Source organism: Ranitomeya imitator, chromosome 1 (genome assembly GCF_032444005.1).
Source record: "Ranitomeya imitator isolate aRanImi1 chromosome 1, aRanImi1.pri, whole genome shotgun sequence".
Taxonomy (NCBI): domain Eukaryota; kingdom Metazoa; phylum Chordata; class Amphibia; order Anura; family Dendrobatidae; genus Ranitomeya; species Ranitomeya imitator.
Genome location: NC_091282.1, coordinates 643,506,651 through 643,526,298, shown reverse-complemented (window position 1 = coordinate 643,526,298; position 19,648 = coordinate 643,506,651).

Sequence of the window (19,648 nt, the reverse complement as noted above, 5' to 3'; positions counted from 1 at the left end):
CACTGGCACGAGAACAGCAGGGCTTAGCCCGAGCACAAGTCCCACAGGACTGCACAAAAGAACGCACATCCCGTGACAAAGACGGCCACCAAAAGGATCTAGCCACCAAATCTCTGGTACCAAAGACTCCAGGATGACCAGCCAACACCGAACAATGAACCCTAGAGATAACTCTACTCGTCCATTTATCAGGGACAAACAGTTTCTCCGCTGGGCAACGGTCAGGTCTATTAGCCTGAAATTTTTGCAGCACCCGCCGCAAATCAGGGGAGATGGCAGACAAAATTACCCCCTCTTTGAGAATACCCGCCGGCTCAGGCAACCCCGGAGAGTCGGGCACAAAACTCCTAGAAAGGGCATCCGCCTTCACATTCTTAGAGCCCGGAAGGTACAAAACCACAAAGTCAAAACGGGAGAAAAACAGCGACCAACGAGCCTTTCTAGGATTCAACCGTTTGGCAGACTCGAGATAAGTCAAGTTCTTGTGATCAGTCAAGACCACCACGCGATGCTTAGCTCCTTCAAGCCAATGACGCCACTCCTCGAATGCCCACTTCATGGCCAGCAACTCTCGATTGCCAACATCATAATTACGCTCAGCAGGCGAAAACTTCCTGGAAAAGAAGGCACATGGTTTCATCACCAAGCCATCAGAACTTCTTTGCGACAAAACAGCCCCTGCTCCAATCTCAGAAGCATCAACCTCGACCTGGAACGGGAGCGAAACATCTGGCTGGCACAACACAGGGGCAGAAGAAAAGCGACGCTTCAACTCCTGAAAAGCTTCCACAGCAGCAGAAGACCAATTGACCACATCAGTACCCTTCTTGGTCAAATCAGTCAACGGTTTAGCAATACTAGAAAAATTATTGATGAAGCGACGATAAAAATTAGCAAAGCCCAGGAACTTTTGCAGACTCTTCAGAGATGTTGGCTGAGTCCACTCATAAATGGCCTGAACTTTAACAGGGTCCATCTCGATAGTAGAAGGGGAAAAAATGAAACCCAAAAATGAAACCTTCTGAACAACAAAGAGGCACTTTGACCCCTTCACAAACAAAGAATTAGCACGCAGGACCTGGAACACCATTCTAACCTGCTTCACGTGAGACTCCCAATCATCCGAGAAGACCAAAATATCATCCAAGTATACAATCAGGAATTTATCCAGGTACTCTCGGAAGATGTCATGCATAAAGGACTGAAATACTGATGGAGCATTGGAAAGCCCGAATGGCATAACCAGGTACTCAAAATGGTCCTCGGGCGTATTAAATGCTGTTTTCCATTCATCGCCCCGTTTAATACGCACAAGATTATACGCACCACGAAGATCTATCTTGGTTAACCAACTAGCCCCCTTAATCCGAGCAAACAAATCAGACAGCAGCGGCAAGGGGTACTGAAATTTGACTGTGATTTTATTTAGAAGGCGGTAATCAATACAAGGTCTCAACGAACCATCCTTCTTGGCCACAAAAAAGAACCCTGCTCCCAATGGTGACAACGACGGGCGAATATGACCCTTCTCCAAGGATTCCTTTACGTAACTCCGCATAGCGGCGTGCTCAGGCACAGACAAATTAAACAGTCGACCTTTAGGAAACTTACTACCAGGAATCAAATCGATAGCACAATCGCAATCCCTATGCGGAGGTAAGGCACTGGACTTGGGCTCATCAAATACATCCCGGTAATCCGACAAGAACTCTGGGACCTCAGAAGGGGTGGATGATGAAATAGACAGAAATGGAACATCACCATGTACCCCCTGACAACCCCAGCTGGACACAGACATAGATTTCCAATCCAATACCGGGTTATGGGCTTGTAGCCATGGCAACCCCAACATGACCACATCATGCAGATTATGCAACACCAAAAAGCGAATATCCTCCTGATGCGCAGGAGCCATGCACATGGTCAGTTGGGTCCAGTACTGAGGCTTATTCTTGGCCAAAGGCGTAGCATCAATTCCTCTCAATGGAATAGGATACTGCAAGGGCTCCAAGAAAAACCCACAGCGCCTAGCAAACTCCAAGTCCATCAAATTCAGGGCAGCGCCTCAATCCACAAATGCCATGACAGAATAGGACGACAAAGAGCAGATCAAACTAACGGACAAAAGAAATTTCGACTGTACCGTACCAATGGTGGCAGACTTAGCGAAACGCCTGGTGCACTTAGGACAATCGGAGATAACATGAGTGGAATCACCACAGTAAAAACACAGCCCATTCCGACGTCTGTGTTCCTGCCGTTCAGCTCTGGTCAAAGTCCTATCACATTGCATAGGCTCAGGTTTATGCTCAGATAATACCGCCAAACGGTGCACAGTTTTACGCTCACGTAAGCGTCGATCGATCTGAATTGCCAAAGACATAGACTCATTCAGACCAGCAGGCATAGGAAATCCCACCATGACTGTTAAGATCTGGTTATTCAGTACCACAATGGACATAGAAGTCAGAGCACATACAGTGACCTGACAATAACCCAAAAACATAGAACGAGCTCTGAGACGTGGGAACTCTGCTGACCGCAATCCCTAATCCTCTCCAACCACACTAGAGGCAGCCGTGGATTGCGCCTAACGCTCCCTATGCAACTCGGCACAGCCTGAGAAACTAGCTAGCCTGAAGATAGAAAATAAGCCTACCTTGCCTCAGAGAAATACCCCAAAGGAAAAGGCAGCCCCCACATATAATGACTGTGAGTTAAGATGAAAAGACAAACGTAGAGATGAAATAGATTTAGCAAAGTGAGGCCCGACTTTCTGAACAGAGCGAGGATAGGAAAGGTAACTTTGCGGTCAACACAAAACCCTACAAAAACCACGCAAAGGGGGCAAAAAGACCCTCCGTACCGAACTAACGGACAGGAAAAAACAGCAATCAAAAAGCAAAAGCGGAACTTAGCTATGCAGAGCAGCAGGCCACAGGAAAGATCCAGGAGGAAACAGGTCCAATACTAGAACATTGACTGGAGGCCAGGATAAAAGCACTAGGTGGAGTTAAATAGAGCAGCACCTAACGACTTCACCACATCACCTGAGGAAGGAAACCCAGAAGCCGCAGTACCACTCTCCTCCACCAACGGAAGCTCACAGAGAGAATCAGCCGAAGTACCACTTGTGACCACAGGAGGGAGCTCTGCCACAGAATTCACAACACATGACATCCTTAAGGGCTTCAGAGAGACCCTTTCTGAAAATTGCTGCCAGCGCACATTCATTCCACTGAGTGAGCACAGACCACTTTCTAAACTTCTGACAATATATCTCCGCTTCATCCTGACCCTGACACAGAGCCAGCAAATTTTTCTCTGCCTGATCCACTGAATTAGGTTCATCATAAAGCAATCCAAGCGCCAGAAAAAACGCATCAATATCACATAATGCAGGATCTCCTGGCGCAAGGAAAAATGCCCAGTCTTGAGGGTCGCCACGTAATAAAGAAATAATGATCTTAACTTGTTGAACTGGGTCACCAGAGGAGCGGGGTTTCAAAGCCAGAAATAGTTTACAAATATTTTTAAAATTCAGAAACTTAGCTCTATCTCCAGAAAATAACTCAGGAATAGGAATTTTAGGTTCTAACATAGGATTCTGAACCACTAAATCTTGAATGTTCTGTACACTTATAGTGAGATTATCCATCAAAGAGGACAGACCTTGAATGTCCATGTCTACACCTGTGTTCTGAACCACCCAGATGTAAAGGGGAAAAGAAAGACAAAACACAGTGCAAAGAAAAAAAAATGGTCTCAGAACTTCTCTTTTCCCTCTATTGAGAAGCATTAGTACTTTGGGCCTCCAGTACTGTTATGAACTGGTGATTCAGAACCACAATGGACCTGGTGGTTAAGAGCACACAAAGTGACCTGATAGTTACTAATAACATAGGACGAGCTCTGAGACGTGGGAACTCTGCTGACCGCAATCCCTAATCCTATCACACCACACTGGAGGTAGCCGTGGAGCGCTCCTGACCAGACCTAGGCGCCTCGGGCACAGCCTGAGAAACTAGCTAGCCCTGAAGATAGAAAAATAAGCCTACCTTGCCTCAGAGAAATTCCCCAAAGGAAAAGGCAGCCCCCCACATATAATGACTGTGAGTAAAGATGAAAATACAAACACAGAGATGAAATAGATTTTAGCAAAGTGAGGCCCGACTTACTGAATAGACCGAGGATAGGAAAGATAGCTTTGCGGCTAGCACAAAAACCTACAAACAACCACGCAGAGGGCGCAAAAAGACCCTCCGCACCGACTAACGGTACGGAGGTGCTTCCTCTGCGTCCCAGAGCTTCCAGCAAGCAAGACAAACCAATATAGCAAGCTGGACAGAAAAAATAGCAAACAAAAGTAACACAAGCAGAACTTAGCTTATGCAAGGCAGACAGGCCACAAGAACGATCCAGAAGAGAGAGAAAGACCAATACTGGAACATTGATTGGAGGCCAGGAACAAAGAACTAGGTGGAGTTAAATAGAGCAGCACCTAACGACTTAACCTCATCACCTGAGGAAGGAAACTCAGAAGCCGCAGCCCCACTCACATCCACCAGAGGAAGCTCATAGACAGAACCAGCCGAAGTACCACTCATGACCACAGGAGGGAGCTTGACCACAGAATTCACAACACTAGACAGGCTCGGTGGTCTTTGTTTTTCTCACGTTTTGATTTTGTGGTCTCATATATTCCTGGATCTAAGAATGTGAAGGCTGATGCCCTTTCTAGGAGTTTTTTGCCTGATTCTCCGGGAGTTCTTAAGCCGGCTGGGATCCTCAAGGAGGGGGTGATTCTTTCTGCCATCTCCCCTGATTTACGGCGGGTACTTCAGGAGTTTCAGGCAGATAAACCTGACCGCTGTCCTGTGGGGAAATTGTTTGTTCCTGATAGATGGACTAGTAGGGTAATTTCGGAGGTTCATTGTTCGGTGTTGGCTGGTCACCCTGGGATTTTCGGTACCAGAGATTTGGTGGCTAGGTCCTTTTGGTGGCCTTCCTTGTCGCGGGATGTGCGTTCGTTTGTGCAGTCCTGTGGGACCTGTGCTCGGGCTAAGCCTTGCTGTTCCCGTGCCAGCGGGTTGCTTTTGCTTTGCCTATTCCTGAGAGGCCCTGGACGCATATTTCCATGGATTTTATTTCTGATCTTCCTGTTTCTCAGAAGATGTCTGTCATCTGGGTGGTTTGTGACTGGTTTTCTAAGATGGTCCATTTGGTGCCGTTGCCTAAGTTGCCTTCCTTTTCTGATTTGGTTCCATTATTTTTTCAGCATGTAGTTCGTTTGCATGGTATTCCGGAGAATATTGTGTCTGACAGAGGTTCCCAGTTCGTTTCTAGGTTTTGGCGGTCCTTTTGTGCTAGAATGGGCATTGATTTGTCTTTTTCTTCTGCATTCTATCCTCAGACAAATGGCCAAACGGAGCGAACCAATCAGACCTTGTAAACCTATTTGAGATGCTTTGTGTCTGCTGATCAGGATGATTGGGTGACCTTTTTGCCGTTGGCCGAGTTTGCCCTTATTAATCGGGCTAGTTCGGCTACCTTGGTTTCGCCTATTTTTTGATACTTTGGTTTTCATCCTCGTTTTTCTTCAGGGCAGCTTGAGCCTTCTGACTGTCCTGGTGTGGATTCCGTGGTGGACAGGTTGCAACAAATTTGGACTCATGTGGTGGACAATTTGACGTTGTCTCAGGAGAAGGCTCAGCGTTTTGCTAACTGTCGTCGGTGTGTTGGTCCCCGGCTTCGTGTTGGGGATTTGGTCTGGTTGTCTTCTCGTCATGTTCCTATGAAGGTTTCTTCCCCTAAGTTCAAGCCTCGCTTTATTGGGCCTTATAAGATTTCTGAAATTATCAATCCAGTGTCTTTTCGTTTTGGCCCTTCCAGCTTCCTTTTCCATTCATAATGTGTTCCATAGATCCTTGTTGCGGAGATATGTGGTACCTATGGTTCCCTCCGTTGATCCTCCTGCTCCGGTGTTGGTTAAGGGGGAATTGGAATATGTGGTAGAGAAGATTTTGGATTCTCGTTTTTCGAGGCGGAAGCTTCAGTATCTGGTCAAGTGGAAGGGTTATGGCCAGGAGGATAATTCTTGGGTTGTTGCCTCCGATGTTCATGCTCCCGATTTGGTTCATGCTTTCCATTTGGCTCGTCCTGATCGGCCTGGGAGCTCTGCTGAGGGTTCGGTGACCCCTCCTCAAGGGGGGGGTACTGTTGTGAGTTCCGTTCTGGAGCTCCCTCCTGTGGTTGCTAATGGTATGTTTGCGAGTTCTGCCCTTGGGCTCCCTCTGGTGGTTTCGAGTGGAACTGCTGCTCCGTTAGGTAGCTGTAGCAGCTGCCTTCACTAATCGCCTTGCCTGGGTTTGTTATTTAAACCTGCTCTGGGCTTTAGTCCATGCCTGCTGTCAATGTTCTTGGTTGGATTTGTTTCTTCCCTTGGATTTCTCATATGGCCAGTCCTTGTCTGCAAAAGATAAGTTTTGCTAGTTTGTTTGTCCATTTGTTTGGACTCTATTGCTTTGCATTTTGTCTCTTTTGTCCAGCTTGTCACTAGGTCTTATTTAGGCTAGCTGGAAGCTCTGGCAAAGCAGATTTGCCCCTCCACACCGTGAGTCGGTGTGGAGTTCATTTTTGTAAACTCTGCGTGGATTTTGTAGTTTTTAATACTGACCGCACAGTATCCTTTGCTCTCTGTCTATCTAGTTTAGTATTGGCCTCCCCTTTGCTGAATTCTAATTTCATTTCTGTGTTCGTCATTTCCCTCTCCTTTCACAGTCAATATTTGTGGGGGGCTGTCTTTCCTTTTGGGGGTTTCTCTGAGGCAAGATAGCTTTCTATTTCCTTCTTTAGGGGTAGTTATATCTTAGGCTGTGACAAGGTGTCTAGGGAGTGTCAGGAACATCCCACGGCTATTTGTAGTTGTGTTGTTAGGATTAGGGACTGCGGTCAGTAGAGATACCACCTTCTCAGAGCTCGTTCCATGTTGCGTTTTAGCCACCAGGTCATTTCAGTGTGGCCTCTTAACCACCAGGTCATAACATAACACCCTATACAGGTCCTTCCCCCTGCCAACATCAGGAGACCTCGTCCCTAAATGTCACCTATAACTGCCCTAACCAGTGCACTGGAGGGTGACAGTCACTAACCGCACCTACTGCATGTTAGACACACAGGGAAGGGACAGACACCGAAGGGACGAGGTAACAAAAATATAGCACTTAGCTTTCTGGTGAAAAGCACCGCACAGCAGGATAAAGACACCAGATAAACATATTCAGCTAAAGCACCACTGCACTCAGACAGCTCCTTATCCAAGCTTGGTCACTGCAGATTGCTCTAACACCAATAGACAGCTAATGCATCAGGTGACTTTTTAAAGGATGGTGGGAGTGGTCACCGTCCACATCAGCTGACCCAGCAGCAATGCAATTACACCAGCAGGCCAGAGGGGAGAAACTGACATTAACTCCCGATGGCCTAAAAGGAAAAAAGTTTTAAGTTAAAGAAACCAGATCTGCCACAAATACAAAAATGGATCATGACAGTAACAAGGTTTTGAAGTTTTGACTTTCAGGCTCCATATCTCACCATCCAGTACTGCTTCGAACGCAACACTAGGCAGCACGGTGGCGCAGTGGTTAGCACAGCAGCCTTGCAGCGCTGGAGTCCTGGGTTCAAACCCCACCAAGGACAACATCTGCAAAGAGTTTGTATGTTCTCTCCGTGTTTGCGTGGGTTTCCTCCGGGTACTCCGGTTTCCTCCCACATTCCAAAGACATACTGATAGGGAGTTTAGAATGTGAGCCCCAACGGGGACAGTGATGATAATGTGTGCAACTTGTAAAGCGCTGCGGAATATGTTAGCGCTATATAAAAATAAAGATTATTTATTAACACTACCATCATTTTATAGACAATCATCTTGTCTCATACTATCTCATATCTCATTCCAGCTATCTCATACATAAATTTGACTTGCAACTATTTAGCATATGATTAGTTATACAGAGTCAAGTCATATCACTGCATTGTTACTGTTTTGCTCCTAAAAAATCTATTTGTAAATCCACCTTTGGCTTTTAACACTGACTGAATCCTTCTGGACATGATCTTGATCAGATTCAGACATACTGTATCTCGACCAAAATCTGATCAAAGATCTCGTCCACGCGTTCCCCATGTTGGTGCATACTAGTCGCCTCACTTGAGTATGTATACAGTTTTTTCTTCAACTCTAGCCACAAGATTTTGATTTGGTTGAGGTCTGGGGACTGTGGGGGACCAATCCAGCTCCTCTACTTGTAAAAAGGAGTGTTTTTTTTTAAGTCTTGTATTTTTATAAATAAAAAAGAGTTCCAGCTCCTCCTTTTCATTGTCATTGAACAATTTTTTCGCCAATTTCAATGTATGCTTTAGGTCGTTGCAATTCTAGAAATTCTAGAACATTATGTCTTCCTATTCATACCCGTAGTACTTGAGTATTCGAAGAAACTTGACTTTTAGGATACTCACATATAGCTCAGCATTGAAACCACCATCAATCCTGGTCAAGTATCCAATGCCTTTGGCTGTGAAACAACCCCATATCATCAGGCTTTCTCCACTGACAGTTTCTGCAATTTCTCAATCCGTTAGCTTCTTTTTCCCTTGTTTCTTCCAGACCCATTTGTGCTCATCAGAGCCTAGTCTATTAACTTTTGTCTCATCACTCCAAATCACCCGCTTCATACTTCTTTGCAAACTTAAGCTGTTGTTTATGATGATATTGAATTTGAGGCTTCTTTGCCTTTCTTCGAGTCACCAGTATAGACTTGTGTAATGTGCGTCACACGGTGCTGACATGAACGTCTGTGATCTCATGATTACGAAGCATATGAGCCACCCCCACTGCCGTGTTTGTCACGTTGTTGAGGGAGGATCTAAAGTGATCCTTCACGGTTGACTCAGTGATTTTCAAATTGATCTACAGAGCGTTGCCGGCAACTGAAAATGACCAGACGGAGACGTGTGTCTCTGGGGGGATCGAGCAGATCTCTGGCCCCCGTTTATTGTGTATCACTTCATAATCATAGAAGTTATACTTCAACCAATCAAGCATAAGAACACGCTCACAGTTCTTAAGGTACCTTCACACATAACGATATCGTTAACGATATTGTTGCTTTTTGTAACGTAGCAACGATATCGTTAAGGAAATCGTTATGTGTGACAGCGACCAACGATCAGGCCCCTGCTGGGAGATCGTTGGTCGCTGAGGAAAGTCCAGAACTTTATTTCGTCGCTGGACTCCCTGCAGACATCGCTGAATCGGCGTGTGTGATGCCGATCCAGCGATGTCTTCACTGGTAACCAGGGTAAACATCGGGTCGCGCTTAGTAACCCAATGTTTACCCTGGTTACCAGCGTAAACGTTAAAAAAACAAACACTACATACTTACCTTCAGCTGTCTGTCCCCGGCGCTCTGCTTCTCTGCACTCCTCCTGCATCCTGTGTTAGCGCCGGCCAGCCGGAAAGCACAGCGGTGACGTCACCGCTCTGCTTTCCGGCTGACCGGTGCTGACAGTGCAGAGGAAAGCAGGGCGCCGGAGGACAGACAGCTGAAGGTAAGTATGTACTGTTTGTTTTTTTAACGTTTACGCTGGTAACCAGGGTAAACATCGGGTTACTAAGCGCGGCCCTGCGCTTAGTAACCCGATGTTTACCCTGGTTACCGGGGACCTCGGGATCGTTGGTCGCTGGAGAGCTGTCTGTGTGACAGCTCTCCAGCGACCAAACAGCGACGCTGCAGCAATCGACATCGTTGTCGGTATCGCTGCAGCGTCGCTGAGTGTGAAGGTACCTTTAACCTATAAGAATGCAGGAACAGTCTGTACGTCAAAGTCTCGTAGAACAATACACCCTCAGTTTCATGTCCTGTCCAGGTTGAAACAATCAAGGTCTCATAACAGCTGTGAACTTTACTTAGTAACTAAAATTTATCTCAAAACAGAAAGATAGAGTCGAAAAGCACAAAATGAAGCCTGCCTTAATTTTGATCTTAGTTTAACCCTTCACAATGTCAGAACTGATAGACCTTTTGATGAACTGACTAGGGGACTCCGAAGTTTTGCTTGGATGTCCACCTCTTGGCTTTTGAATGGATGTACGGACTTCATTTCATGTTCTTCCAACTGTCATGGCGCTCACATGATGCAGTTTGACAATTTTCTTGGCCGAGAGACCGCAATCGATGAGCTGGATGATGCTGTTTTTCTTTTCTTGGGAAATCTTCATGGCTGCTCCTCAATTCGAATCAGTGACCTTTCGCTTAGGAATCAACCTAATAACACACTGAGCTATGAGGGAATGTGAGAACAGGCTGTATTTTGCAGTATTCAGGAAGAAAGAGATTATTCCACCACCAGGAGCAAAACAGTATCAATGCAGTAATGAGAATCTGCATAACTAATCATATGCTAAATAGCTGCAAATTCATGTACAAGATAGCCAAGATGATTATAAAATGATGGTAGTCTAGTAACAAGGTGGCCCAGGGTGGTAGTCCCAGCCGAGTCAACTAAGCCACAGTCAGTATACACCCCTGGACCTTGCACATGAAATAAACAGGACGGATGCAACCCCTGAGGATTTACCTCTTCTCCTTGGTCACTGCAGTCCAGGCAATCAGGATCCAGAAGCACAGTTATGATCCAAATTATTTATTTGTGAACAAAGGAGTTAGAAAAGGATAGGAAAAGTAGTTGCAGTAAATCAAATAAAAGTTCCTGCTCTTTCCCTATTACTAGTCACTCCAGTGTCAGCAGCAGCCACAGCAGCGGTCACCGTTCACAAGCAAAGGTAGTGAAACTTCACTCACCACAATCTGGATGCTTCTAGTCCCTTCGGCGGAGCACTCGCACAGTCCTGTGCCCGCCCCAGCCATGGTGATCGAAAGAGGAGATAGTCCATACACCTGAATCTGGATGCTTAAAGTTCCTTAGGCGGAGCACCACAAGGTCCCGGTGTGTGCTTCACTGCTAATGGTCCTGGACAGCAGTCTCTAATCCCTCCTGGGGTTTTGCCTGGGGTTTTGCCAGCTTAGATTTCCCCCAGCTGGGGGTCCTTGCTGTCCCAGACAGGGACAGGCATCTTGCCCCAGGCCATGCTGCCTGGGCTCTGAAGCTAATGATGGGTCGTTCGCGACCGATCTGGTACAAAGAGCCGGCTCCCTAATGCGAATGATGGGAGCTGGCACCCCAGTGAGAGCCACTAAATTCTCTGACTGGCTCTCACTGGGCGCAAAATTCTGGGGTTCGGCAGATGTAACTGTGCCCACCTGACACAAATTCCGCCCATTCATCAATTTAATTGGCTATTAGAAAGTAGGCAGGGTTTCTGCAGTAGGTGGGCGGGGTTTCCGATGCATTATCGGCAGCATAAATATGTGTTCATATTATGAACACATATTTAATAGAGATCAATTTAGGATCCAAAAAGAGCCTGCTCTTTTTGGTGAGTGGAGCCATGAGAGCCGGATCACCAAAAAGAGCCAGACTGCCCATCACTACGCAGGAAGCAGGAGCTTTTTGCTCCCAAGAGGCTGCAAATCCAGCCCACAAAGTTAACCTGTGCTGGCCCTGCCTCCAATACATATAGGAACATTGCAGACACAGCACAGTAATAAATAGAATAGAGTAACATACAGTAAAACATTAATATAGAATAGATAATACAAGGGCATGGGATAAGAGGGTATCACATAGAGAGGGGAAGCAATGAGGTTCTTCGCCACCTCCTTACAGTCTCATGATCAAAGCCATAGTGGAGCTATGTTAAAGTCATCTGACAAGCTAAGGATTTCCTATCAAAATATAAAATTAATTAACTCACAAAACACTAGAATTGCATTATTTCCTTCTCATGTGTCCCTGTATACAGTGTGAGGACGCATACCACCCCGTGTTCAGTATCGGCCCTCATGTCCCCTCTGTCTGCATGTCCCTCAACTCCCAACCTTCTGCATACAATGTTGGCCTACTGTCTGTGGGAAACTCCTGCAATAAGATACTTGCATCTGAGATAAGCACCACCATTTGTCTGACAACTTATGATCTCCACCTACATAGATTTTACAGGAGCGTCATTACTGAAATTAACCACATGTATGAGGTTATAACTCTGGAACGCTTCAACGGATCCCAGTGAATCTGACACTGTTTTCTCGTGACATATTGTACTTCATGACAATGGTAAAAATTCTTTGATAGTACCTGCGTTTATTTGTGAAAAAAAACGGAAATTTGGCGAAAATTATGAAAATTTCGCAATTTTCCAACTTTGAATTTTTATGCAATTAAATCACAGAGATATGTCACACAAAATACTTAATAAGTAACATTTCCCACATGTCTACTTTACATCAGCACAATTTTGGAACCAAAATTTTTTTTTGTTAGGGAGTTATAAGGGTGAAAAGTTGACCAGCAATTTCTCATTTCTACAACACCATTTTTTTTTAGGGACCACATCTCATTTGAAGTCATTTTGAGGGGTCTATATGATAGAAAATACCCAAGTGTGACACCATTCTAAAAACTACACCCCTCAAGGTGCTCAAAACCACATTCAAGAAGTTTATTAACCCTTCTGGTGCTTCACAGGAATTTTTTGAATGTTTAAATAAAAATGAACATTTAACTTTTTTTCACAAAAAATTTAATTCAGCTCCAATTTGTTTTATTTTACCAAGGGTAACAGGAGAAAATGGACCCCAAACATTGTTGTACAATTTGTCCTGAGTACGCCAATACCCCACATGTGGGGGTAAACCACTGTTTGGGCGCATGGCACAGCTCGGAAGCGAAGGAGCGCCATTTAACTTTTCAATGCAAAATTGACTGGAATTGAGATGGGACGCCATGTTTCGTTTGGAGAGCCCCTGATGTGCCTAAACATTGAAACCCCCCACAAGTGACACCATTTTGGAAAGTAGACCCCCTAAGGAACTTATCTAGAGGTGTGGTGAGCTCTTTGACCCACCAAGTGCTTCACAGAAGTTTATAATGTAGAACCGTAAAAATAAAAATCATATTTTTTCACAAAAATTATCTTTTCGCCCCCAATTTTTTATTTTTCCAAGGGTAAGAGAAGAAATTGGACCCCAAAAGTTGTTGTACAATTTGTCCTGAGTACGCTCATACCCCATATGTGGGGGTAAACCACTGTTTGGGCGGATGGGAGAGCTCGGAAGGGAAGGAGCGCCGTTTGACTTTTCAATGCAAAATTGACAGGAATTGAGATGGGATGCCATGTTGCGTTTGGAGAGCCACTGATGTACCTAAACATTGAAACCCCCCACAAGTGACACCGTTTTGGAAAGTAGACCCCCTAAGGAACTTATCTAGAGGTGTGGTGAGCACTTTGACCCACCCAGTGCTTCACAGAAGTTTATAATGGAGAACCGTAAAAATAAAAAATCATATTTTTTCACAAAAATTATCTTTTCGCCCCCAATTTTTTATTTTTCCAAGGGTAAGAGAAGAAATTGGACCCCAAAAGTTGTTGTACAATTTGTCCTGAGTACGCTGATACCCCATATGTGGGGGTAAACCACTGTTTGGGCGAATGGGAGAGCTTGGAAAGGAAGGAGCGCCGTTTGACTTTTTAATGCAAAATTGACAGGAATTGAGATGAGACGCCATGTTGCGTTTGCAGAGCCCCTAATGTACCTAAATAGTAGAAACCCCTCACAAGTGACACCATTTTGGAAAGTAGACCCCCTAAGGAACTTATCTAGATGTGTGGTGAGCGCTTTGACCCACCAAGGGCTTCACAGAAGTTTATAATGGAGAGCCGTAAAAATAAAACAAAAATTTTTTCCCACAAAAATTATTTTTTAGCCCCCAGTTTTGTATTTTCCCGAGGGCAACAGGAGAAATTGGACCCCAAAATTTGTTGTCCAATTTGTCCTGAGTGCGATGATACACCATATGTGGGGGGGGGAACCACTGTTTGGGCGCATGGGAGGGCTCGGAAGGGAAGGAGCTCCATTTGGAATGCAGACTTAGATGGAATGGTCTGCAGGTGTCATATTGCATTTGCAGAGCCCCTAATGTACCTAAACAGTAGAAACCCCCCACAAGTGACAACATTTTGGAAACTAGACCCCCTACGGAACTCATCTAGATGTGTTGTGAGAGCTTTGAACCCCCAAGTGTTTCACTACAGTTTGTAACGCAGAGCCGTGAAAATTAAAAAAAAAAATCTTTCCCCCCAAAATTATTTTTTAGCCCCCCCTTTTGTATTTTCCCGAGGGTAAGAGGAGAAATTCGACCCCAAAAGTTGTTGTCCAATTTGTCCTGAGTACGCTGATACCCCATATGTGGGGGGCGGGGAACCACCGTTTGGGCGCATGGGAGGGGTCGGAAGGGAAGGAGCTCCATTTGGAATGCAGACTTAGATGGAATGATCTGCAGGTGTCACATTGCGTTTGCAGAGCCCCTAATGTACCTAAACAGTAGAAACCCCCACAAGTGACACCATTTTGGAAAGTAGACCCCCCAGGGAACTTATCTAGATGTGTTGTGAGAGCTTTGAACCTAACCCTAACTTTAGCCCCAACCCTAACTGTAGCCCTAACCCTAACCCTAACCCTAGCCCTAACCCTAGCCCTAACCCTAGCCCTAACCCTAGCCCTAACCCTAGCCCTAACCCTAACCCTAGCCCTAACCCTAACCCTAGCCCTAACCCTAGCCCTAACCCTAACCCTAGCCCTAACCCTAGCCTTAACCCTAACCCTAGCCCTAACCCTAACCCTAATGGGAAAATGGAAATAAATACATTTTTCCCTAACTAAGGGGGTGATGAAGGGGGGTTTGATTTACTTTTATAGCGGGTTTTTTAGTGGATTTTTATGATTGGCAGCCGTCACACACTGAAAGACGCTTTTTATTGTAAAAAAATATTTTTAGCGTTACCACATTTTGAGAGCTATAATTTTTCCACATTTTGGTCCACAGAGTCATGTGAGGTCTTGTTTTTTGCGGGACGAGTTGACGAGGAGCTCCATATGGAATGCAGACTTAGATGGAATGGTCTGCAGGCGTCACATTGCGTTTGCAGAACCCCTAATGTACCTAAACAGTAGAAACCCCCCACAAGTGACCCCATATTGGAAACTAGACCCCTCAGGGAACTTATCTAGATGTGTTGTGAGAACTTTGAACCCCCAAGTGTTTCACTACAGTTTATAACGCTGAGCCGTAACAATAAAAAAATCTTTTTTTTCCCACAAAAATTATTTTTTAGCCCCCAGTTTTGTATTTTCCCAAGGGTAACAGGAGAAATTGGACCCCAATAGTTGTTGTCCTATTTGTCCTGAGTACGCTGATACCCCATATGTTGGGGTAAACCCCTGTTTGGGCACACGGGCGAGCTCGGAAGGGAAGAAGCACTGTTTTACTTTTTCAACGCAGAATTGGCTGGAATTGAGATCGGACGCCATGTCGCTTTTGGAGAGCCCCTGATGTGCCTAAACAGTGGAAACCCCCCAATTATAACTGAAACCCTAATCCAAACCCTCCCCTAACCCTAATTCCAATGGTAACCCTAACCACACCTCTAACCCTGACACACCCCTAACCCTAATCCCAACCCTATTCCCAACTGTAAATGTAATCTAAACCCTAACTGTAACTTTAGCCCCAACCCAAACTGTAGCCTTAGCCCTAACCCTAGCCCTAACCCTAGCCCTAACCCTAACCATAGCCCTAACCCTAGCCCTAACCCTAGCCCTAACCCTAGCCCTAACCCTAACCCTAGCCCTAACCCTAGCCCTAACCCTAACCCTAGCCCTAACCCTAACCCTAGCCCTAACCCTAGTCCTAACCCTAGCCCTAGCCCTAATGGGAAAATGGAAATAAATACATTTTTTAAATTTTTCCCTAACTAAGGGGGTGATGAAGGGGGGTTTGCTTTACTTTTATAGTGTGTTTTTTAGCGGATTTTTATGATTGGCAGCCGTCACACACTGAAAGACGCTTTTTATTGCAAAAAATATTTTTTGCGTTACCACATTTTGAGAGCTATAATTTTTCCATATTTTGGTCCACAGAGTCATGTGAGGTCTTGTTTTTTTGCGGGACGAGTTGACGTTTTTATTGGTAACATTTTCGGGCACATGACATTTTTTGATCGCTTTTTATTCTGATTTTTGTGAGACAGAATGACCAAAAACCAGCTATTCATGAATTTCTTTTGGGGGAGGCGTTCATACCGTTCCGCGTTTGGTAAAATTGATAAAGCAGTTTTATTCTTCGGGTCAGTACGATTACAGCGACACCTCATTTATATCTTTTTTTATGTTTTGGCGCTTTTATACGATAAAAACTATTTTATAGAAAAAATAATTATTTTGGCATCGCTTTATTCTCAGGACTATAACATTTTTAATTTTTTGCTGATGATGCTGTATGGTGGCTCGTTTTTTGCGGGACAAGATGACGCTTTCAGCGGTACCATGGTTATTTATATCTGTCTTTTTGATCGCGTGTTATTCCACTTTTTGTTCGGCGGTATGATAATAAAGCGTTGTTTTTTGCCTCGTTTTTTTTTTTTCTTACGGTGTTTACTGAAGGGGTTAACTAGTGGGCCAGTTTTATAGGTCGGGCCGTTACGGACGCGGCGATACTAAATATATGTACTTTTATTGTTTTTTGTATTTATTTAGATAAAGAAATGTATTTATGGGAATGATATTTTTTTTTTTTCATTATTTAGGAATATTTTTTATTTTATTTTATTTTTTACACATTTGGAAAATTTTTTTTTTACTTTTTTACTTTGTCCCGGGGGGGACATCACAGATCGATGATCTGACAGTTGCACAGCACTCTGTCAGATCACCGATCTGATAGGAGTGCAGGCTGCTTCACAGTGCCTGCTCTGAGCAGGCTCTGTGAAGCCACCTCCCTCCCTGCAGGACCCGGATCCGCGGCCATCTTGGATCCGGGCCTGGAGCAGGGAGGGAGGGAGGTAAGACCCTCGAAGCAACGCGATCACATCGCGTTGCTGCTGGGGGCTCAGGGAAGCCCGCAGGGAGCCCCCTCCCTGCGCGATGCTTCCCTGCACCGCCGGCACATCGCGATCATCTTTGATCGCGGTGTGCCAGGGGTTAATGTGCCGGGGGCGGTCCGTGAACGCTCCTGGCACATAGTGCCGGATGTCAGCTGCGATAGGCAGCTGACACCCAGCCGCGATCGGCCGCGCTCCCCCCGTGAGCGCCGCCGATCGCGCTGGACGTACTATCCCGTCCGTGGTCATGGGGGCCCACCCCACCTCGATGGGATAGTACGTCCAATGTCAGAAAGGGGTTAATATTTACTATTATAGCGCCATTTATTCCATGGCGCTTTACATGTGAGGAGGGGTATACATAATAAAAACAGGTACAATAATCTTAAACAATACAAGTCACAACTGGTACAGGAGGAGAGAGGACCCTGCCCGCAAGGGCTCACAATCGACATTTTCCTCTCCAAAAGTAATAATTTGAAAAATGTGACTCAAAATTCTGGTCCGAGATGAGAACACTTTTGTGGTCACTTCCACTCTCAATAATTAAAATTCTGCAAACTGCAGCAGCTTGAAAGGTTTTTCTTAGAAATGTAACAGAAATGTCGACCATCGCGTTTCACGGACCCTGCCAGGTTCCTGCTGTTGTTTACCAGCTTTTTTGCCGTGGTGACAAGTGGCAAGATGGCAGCACAGAAGCCGTTTCTTGCATTGCTTGGGAAGTGTGAATATGTTTGATAAGGTGATGGCATTTTGCTGCAACGGAACAAATTAACCCATTAACCGTCTCAGCACTGGTCAGACATTCAACAGGAAAAACAGATTAATTGTAGCAGTGGGGGCTATTAACATTAAAGTCATGGCAGCCAAACTGTCTATGGCAACATCTGCATGGGTTCTGTGTCCAAATGGGCTCCTCCAAGCCAAATAAATCTATTTCTTGTAGCACTATTTCTTGTGTTTTCTGATAGTATTCCTTGGGATCCTCATCATGAGCCAGAATGAAGAGCCGCTAAGTGAATGAGGCCACCAGGGAGTGACGTCATAATTCACCATAAGAAGTAGTGGCATCACAGCTCACAGATAAATGATGACATCACAACTTATAATAAGTGGTGACATCACAATTCACTGATAAGTGATGTCACAAGTTACAGTAAGAAGTGACATTACAATATACTGATCATAAAATCATTGTTCCTAGGCTATTAGAGATGGAAGGGACCTCCAGGGTCATCATGTCCAACCTAAAAATCTACCCCTTTGAAAATACTCTTTATTAATAATTCAAACACGGATAATACCAAAAGTAATACAAAATTCATTAAAAACATCCCCAAAAATAGAGGGAAATATCAGCCCAGGAATTTGGGCAGCGGCCCATAAAGGGAAAGAAAGAAAAACAACAATATGCCTTCCCTGTCCCTAGTAGGCCGAATGTCTGATAGCCTTCCTGTCAGCAGAGGTTGGCCCCCAATTTGTGATGTGGCGGCTGTCCCTTCAATCCCTAGGCAGTCCTTTGGTCTATCAAAATCACAGACAGAAAAACAATTGAATACAGATCAAACTGATCTATATCTCTTGTTTAGCACTAATGGCTACTGCATCCAGCACAAATACATAGGTATATGTCAATCTATATATATAATCATCTAAGGGGCACTTCCATCTGTTTGTCTGTCTTTCTGTTTGTCTGTCTGTCACGGAAATCCCAAGTCACTCATTGGTCGCTGCCAGCCGCCCGCGACCAATCAGCGACGGGCACAGTCCAGCCGCGAAATGGCCGCTCCATAATCCCCTGCAGTCAGTGCCCCCTCTATACTACCACCCAGTCAGCGCCCGCCGCCCACATAGCGTTTTAGCAGTCCGTTAATCCGACTGCGTTACACTGCGGCATAACATGGTGTAACGCAGTCTGTTAACACTGCTATTAACACCGTGTGACGAACTTTTTACTATTGATGCTGGCTATGAAGCATCAATAGTAAAGAGATATAAATGGCAGCACGGTGGCGCAGTGGTTAGCATTGCAGCGCTGGAGTCCTGGGTTCAAACCCCACCAAGGACAACATCTGCAAAGAGTTTGTATGTTCTCTCCGTGTTTGCGGGGGTTTCCTCCGGGTACTCCGGTTTCCTCCCACATTCAAAAGACATACTGATAGGGAATTTAGATTGTGAGCCCCATCAGGGACAGCGATGATAATGTGTGCAAACTGTAAAGCGCTGCGGAATATGTTAGCGCTATATAAAAAAATAAAGATTATTATCATTATTAATGTTAAAAATAATTTTTAAAAAATGGTGCTATTCTCACCTTCCGCCGTCCACCGATACCCGAGCGGAGAGGCTGCCGCCAGTTTCCATTCCCAGAGATGCATTGCGAAATTACCCAGATGACTTAGCGGTCTCGTGAGGCCGCTAAGTCATCTGGGTAATTTCGCAATGCATCACTGGGAATGGAAGCTGGTGGCAGCCTCGCCGCTCGCGCGCATCGGTGAACACCGGAGGGTGAGTATATAATTATTTTTTATTTTAATTCTTTTTTTTAACAGAGATATGGTGCCCACACTGCTGTATACTACGTGGGCTATA